Source organism: Balaenoptera physalus (assembly GCF_965194825.1).
Source record: "Balaenoptera physalus genome assembly, chromosome: 3".
NCBI lineage: Eukaryota > Metazoa > Chordata > Mammalia > Artiodactyla > Balaenopteridae > Balaenoptera > Balaenoptera physalus.
In genome coordinates, this window is record NC_138890.1 from 5,660,934 (window position 1) to 5,667,020 (window position 6,087).

Consider the following 6,087-nt stretch of genomic DNA (forward strand, 5'->3'; position numbering starts at 1 on the left):
AGCCCATGCTCCGCAACAAGAGAAGCCACCACAATGAGAAGCCTGCGCACCACAACAAAGAGTAGCCCCGGCTCTCAGCAAGTAGAGAAAACCCGCGTGCAGCAGCAAAGACCCAATGCAGCCAAAAATTAAATAAATGAATAAATTTATTAAAAAAAAAAAAAAAGACTCCGCACTCCCAATGCAGGGGGCCCAGTTTCAATCCCTGGTCAGGGAACTAGATCCCATATGCGTGCTGCAACTAAGAGTTCACATGCCACAACTAAGGAGCCTGCAAGCCGCAACTAAGGAGCCCGCCTGCTGCAACTAAGACCCGGAGCCACCAAATATAAATAAATAATTAAATATTAAAAAAAAATAAGATGTACAATTCAGTGGCATTTAGTACACTCACGTGTTGTACAGACATCCCACCTTTAGAGTTTTAAAATGTTTTCATCACCCTCAAAGGAAACTCTGTCACTCTTTCGAGCAGTCACTCTATTCTTCCTCTCCCTAACCCCTAGCAACCACCATCTGCTTTCTGCGTCTATGGACTTACCTATTCTGGACATTTCATATAAATAGAATCATACCATATGTGAACATTTGTGTCTGGCTTCTTTCACTGACCCTGTTTTTGAGGTTCATCCACGTTGTGCATGTCTCAGTACTTCATTCCTTTTGTGGCTGAATAATATTCCATGCTCTGGCTCTGTCACATTTTGTTTATCTGCTCATCGGTTGATGGACACTTGGGTTGTTTCTACCTTTTGACTCTTGTGAATAGTGCTGCTATGAACGTGGTGTACGTGTACTCATTCTAGTCCCTGCTTTCAATTCCTTTGGGCATATACCTAGGAGCAGAATTGCTGGATTATACGGTAACAATGTTTGACTTTTTGAGAAGCCACCAGACTGTTTTCCACAGTGGCTGCACCATTTTACATTCCCACCAGCAATGCACAAGGGTTGCAGTTTCTCCACATTCATGCCAACACTTGGACTCTTAATTTTAATAATACATTTTAACCCAGCATATCCAAAAATACTGCCATGCCAGCATGGGATCAGTCCGGACTAACGTACGTACGTTTTACCACCTACTCCCCCCACTTCCATCCTCTTCTCATAGTGCATCAGCTTTCTTCTTCCTCTTCTTCGTCAGCTGAGGAAATGCCTGCACATACTTCCCTCCTTTGAAAGATTGCATCTGCCCTCCTATTTTTCCTGAGGCTAAAATAATAAATAGAGGTCAGGGAAAGATAAGCTGGCTTACCAGTAAGGAGAGACAGACGACAACATCTACTAGCTGTGAAGTGGTATCTCACTGTGGTTTTGTTTTGCATGTCCCTAATCACTAATGACGTTGACTGATTTCCTTTAAAAAAAAAAAATTTCCTCTTGATTTCGACTCCTATTACTCTTCCAGCTTCATTCACTCCTATCCAACCACACTGCCCTCCTCCTGTTCCTTGAAGTTGCAGCCCATACCTGACTCAGGACCTCTGCATGTGCTGTTGGCTCTGCCTGGAAGGCTCTCCCTCCAGATACCCACATGGCTCCCTCCCTCACCTCCTCCTCACGTTTACTCAAATGTCATCCTCTCATGGGACCTCCCCTGCACACCCTCCTGGGCACTTCCTGCCCACATCTCTTGCTGTCTTATTTTTCTTCTTAGTTGGTAACACTACCTAACGTAACTGTCTATGTTGCTGCTTAACGTAGTCATCTAGTTATTTGTCTGGTTGTCTAGTTATTTGTCCCTCCTCAACAGAATGTGAACTCCACCAGGGCAGGGCTTTTGATCTGTCTTGGTCACAGCTAGATCCCCACAGCGTGGCACAAAATAGGTTCTCAATAAGCGGTGTTGCCTGTGGGGCTCAGCGCCCTGTCAAAAGCTCACCGTTTCTGCTCCATCCATACTGTCCTGGGAGATCCTAATCACTCCCACGATTTCCCTAGCCACCTCTTTGCTGGCCTCTCCCCCATCTCTCTCCAATCCTGCCCTGGCTCCTGCTCCCACCTGCCCCGTGGACAGTTGCCCTGCAAATCCTACAAGCCCACTCACACTCAGCTACTCCCAGACTGACATCAGACTGACATCAGCAACATCTTGCTCTTCTGTACTCAGATCTCGAGGCTCCCCTGCCCATCACCCAGGCACAGACCTGGATATCACTCTCACCTCTTTGCCTCAGTACGCCCCTCCCATGTCCCAAGAGCCACCAAAATATCCCTGGAATCCATCCACTTTTTCCCATCCCACAGCCTCCTGCATAGGCAGCCCCCATTCTCTCTCACCTGGACCCCAAGCCCCATCCTCCTCCCGAGGGCCTGACTTCCCCATGACATCCAAGAGACTCTTTAATCCTCACATTCGACCACAGCCCTCCTTGCTTAAGACTTGGGTGCGGGGGTCTGTGTGCTCTCCAACCCCCTAACTGGGGACACTGCTCCATCAGCAGAAAAAATCCAGGGACTTCCCTGGGGGTCCAGTGGTTAGGACTCCACGCTTCCACTGCAGGGGGCCCGGGTTCGATCCCTGGTCGACGAACTAAGATCCCACAAGTCGCATGGTACAGCCAAAAAAACCCAAAAACTATATACACACACACACACAAAGCAGAAAAAGTCCAAGCCAAGCCCAAGGCCCACAGAGGGAAGGGGGCCCTTGGGTTGTGGAACGGCTCCATGAATGACCGGATCCCTTCTCTGGAGCCTGTACTGTCCCCATGGATCTTGTAAAAACACAAGGCATTTCTCTGATGCCTCCTGTGCACCAGGCTCCGTTCTAGGCACCAAGGAGACAGCGGTGAGTCTTGTGGGCAGGGCCCCGCCCTCCCAGCGTCTGCCACCATCGGGTTAGGGCTGAGCTTGACCTTTGGGAAAGAGACAGGAACTGGCCTGGCATTCACAGCTGGCCTTGTGGTTGCTAGGGCCTGGCCTGGTGATCACAGCCAGGCGCTGGTGTTCTCCTGCTGGACACAAATAATTTCACAGAACGCCCACGTCGGACAAGGCCGCTCTGTGACCGTGGTGGAACAAGACAAAACAAGCCCACTCCATCATGGTGTCTGAACACAGACAAAACATGAACATTGTCCAAATCACAACAGCGACCAGACGTTTGCTGGCTAATCTAAATGACTTCTGCATCTTTGCCAATCGCTGCTTTAATCTTACTTCATTCCTTAGACTTCGTGATCAAAATGATTGTTTCTCTGTAAGAGTGTTACCTCTCCCCCTTGCTTCCTGACAGCAGCCAGGATCTACACCCTCCTGGGTCCTCCTTTTCCCAGCAGGCAGGGAAAATGTATATTTGCATCAACCTGGCTGGGCCAAAGCCCTCAGCAGAGCCCTGGGCTAGGGAGCAGGTGATGGGACCTCGACCCAGTGGACAAAACAACACTTTGCTTGAATTTAGTGAAAAGGAACCCACTGAGTACATAAGTCCTGGAGCTCAAATTCAAAGTACAGGGACGACAGACCAGAAGACTGTATTATAAACATTAAACCCGCCAAGAGACCAGATGTTAATTGTTGCAGACACTAGAAAAAAGTGATAGTTATGTGACACCATAGAGGTTTTGGCTAAGGCTACAATAGCAACCATGTTGCAATAGAAATGTATCAAAAATCGGTATGTTGTATACCTTAAACTCACACAGTGTTATGTCAGCTATATGGAAAGGAAAGAAGAAAGAGAGGGAGAGAGGAAAGAAGGAAGGGAGGGAGGGAGGAAGGAAAGGAGGGAGGGAGGAAAGAAGGGAGAGGAGAGGGAGAGTGGGATGGAGGGAGGGAGGGAGAGAAGGAGGGAGGAAGGAAGGGAAGATCCCATTCAGTAGGTGATTTAGGGCACCATGAACTGGGACAGGTTCACCACCCTTACATTTTTATTTCATCTGTTTGTTAGTTGTTTTTTTTTTTAAGAAATTGCTTTTTCCTTTAAAAAATTTTTTTGTGTTGTGGTAAAATATACATAACACTGACCATTTTAAATATCTTTAAGTGTTCAGTGGCATTAAGTGCATTCACACTGTTGTGCGACCATCCCCACCATCCACCTCCAGAACTCTCTCATCTTCCCAAACTGAAACTCTGTCCCCATTAAGCATCAACTTCCCATCTCCCCACCCCCTCTCCCCTGTCCTGATGTTTTTATATATTATTTTTATTTGTCAGAACATCTCAAAAAAAGGAAGTCATATTTCCAACCGGTAAAAGCATCCAACACAGAGCAAAGCCCCGCTTACTGAAACCTCCCAGGAAGCACCTAAAACAAGCCCAAGTCTGATAGGTCCATAGAGTATGCCCTCCCCGCTGCAACAAGTAACAAGCCCTATGTGTTCAAATACATGTGTGTTCCTGGCGGTCTTGGGGCTGGAGGTGGAGAGCACAGAGGTCTCTAAGGCTACACTGGAGGTATATGAGCCCTGGAGTGGCATTAAGCGGTACAGTGACTCAGACAGTTTGGCCTATCCTGTGCAGAAGAGTGTTAGAAAGCAGACAAGGAGGAAAACCTGGGGAAATGGGGATAATGGACATCAGCGGCCTCTGACATCAAATCCTCCACACTGAAGTGGTTGCCATTCCCAGCCCCACTTTCCAGATGATAAAACTGGGTCTTCGAGAAGTCAAGTCACTGGCCAGGCTCCCTTGAGCTCTCAGGAGGCAAGATCGTCTGGCCTCGCTCCTGATTTTCCTCCTGTTGCCCCCCCCCCAGAGTTTCTGGAGGGCCATTGTGATAGCGTTGTCCCAGGCAGCTTATTGGGTCACAGTGGGCAGGGCTGGACCACACTTGGATGCAGACTCAGATGGAACATCTGAGCATCCTCTGGGAGACCGGGGACAGAGGGAGTCTCAGGGGTCAGGCCCATGCCAAGCACATCTTCTAAGACTCATTAGCCCCCTTTCCCCCCCCCCTCGAGGTAAATACACTCCCCTCATCCCTGATCAGGAAACAAAATGAAGCTCACAGGAGCCCAGTTACTTATTCCAAGGTGACCCGGCTAGTCATTTCAGTTGTCAGATTCTCCCACAGACTATCTGAAATCTTCTTGACCCTCAAGTATTTTATTTTAGGTGGTGAAATGATAGAAAAAAGAAAAAAAAAAACACTGTGGTTTCGTTAAAACCTTTGATATGTGTTTTCTAAAGAGATTGACATGAGCAAATAGCTGTGGGCTGAAGTGATCCAGGAGGGCCTCCCGCAGGAGGTGAGGCTGAGCCAGGGGTGCTGGTGGCATCCAAGGGTCTAGTCTCTAAGGTGCAGAGAGGAGGGTGAGGGAGACACCTCAGCTCTGAGCAAAGACCAGAAAGTCGCAGTCGGCTAAGTGGGGTGCTGGGAGCCCGGAGCTAAAAGCCCAGAGAAATGAGTAGGAGGTGTGTAAACCTCAAACAGCTTGAGGACAGAAGGAATAGTCAGGACCTGGGACAACTGCAGAGGGCAGGAAAACCAGTGAGGGGGTGTGTGGCAGAGATGGGACAGCGGCCAGGGTTGGGCAGAGAGACGGAAGTGGGTTCCCAGACATGAAGGAGCGGAGAGCCATGGCCTTGACAACTGACTGAGAGTGAGGAGAGTGGGTTCCGGCAGCAAACTGTCAAATGCAGTGGTTAATTCTACAGCTCGTCCCATTTCTCTGCACCAGCCTCAGGGCCTTTGCACCTGCTGTTTCTTCTGCCCAGAATGCTCTTACCCCCAGATACCCAAATGCCCCGCTGCCCCTCTTTCCAGGTCTTTGCTCAACTATCATCTCAGTGATGCCTTCCCTATTCAAAACTACAACCCTTCCACCCGAAACCCCATCCTTCTACCCTGTGTGACTTTTTTCCCCACAGCACTTATCAGCTTGTAACTGACTCTGCAAGTTATGTGATTACATTTATACATTACTGTTTGTCCCCTCTGGGCCCCATTACCATCTCCACAAAGGCAAAGCTCTTGGTCTGTTAATGATGGACCCCCTCTGGGGGCCTGGAACCGTGCCTGGCACACTATAAGTGCCATACGAGTGATGATTTATAGCTCTACTTTCCCTGGGGGCAGGCAGAGGGGCTACACCTGTTTCTTTTTTTTTCTTTTTTCTTTTTTTGGCCGTGCCAACC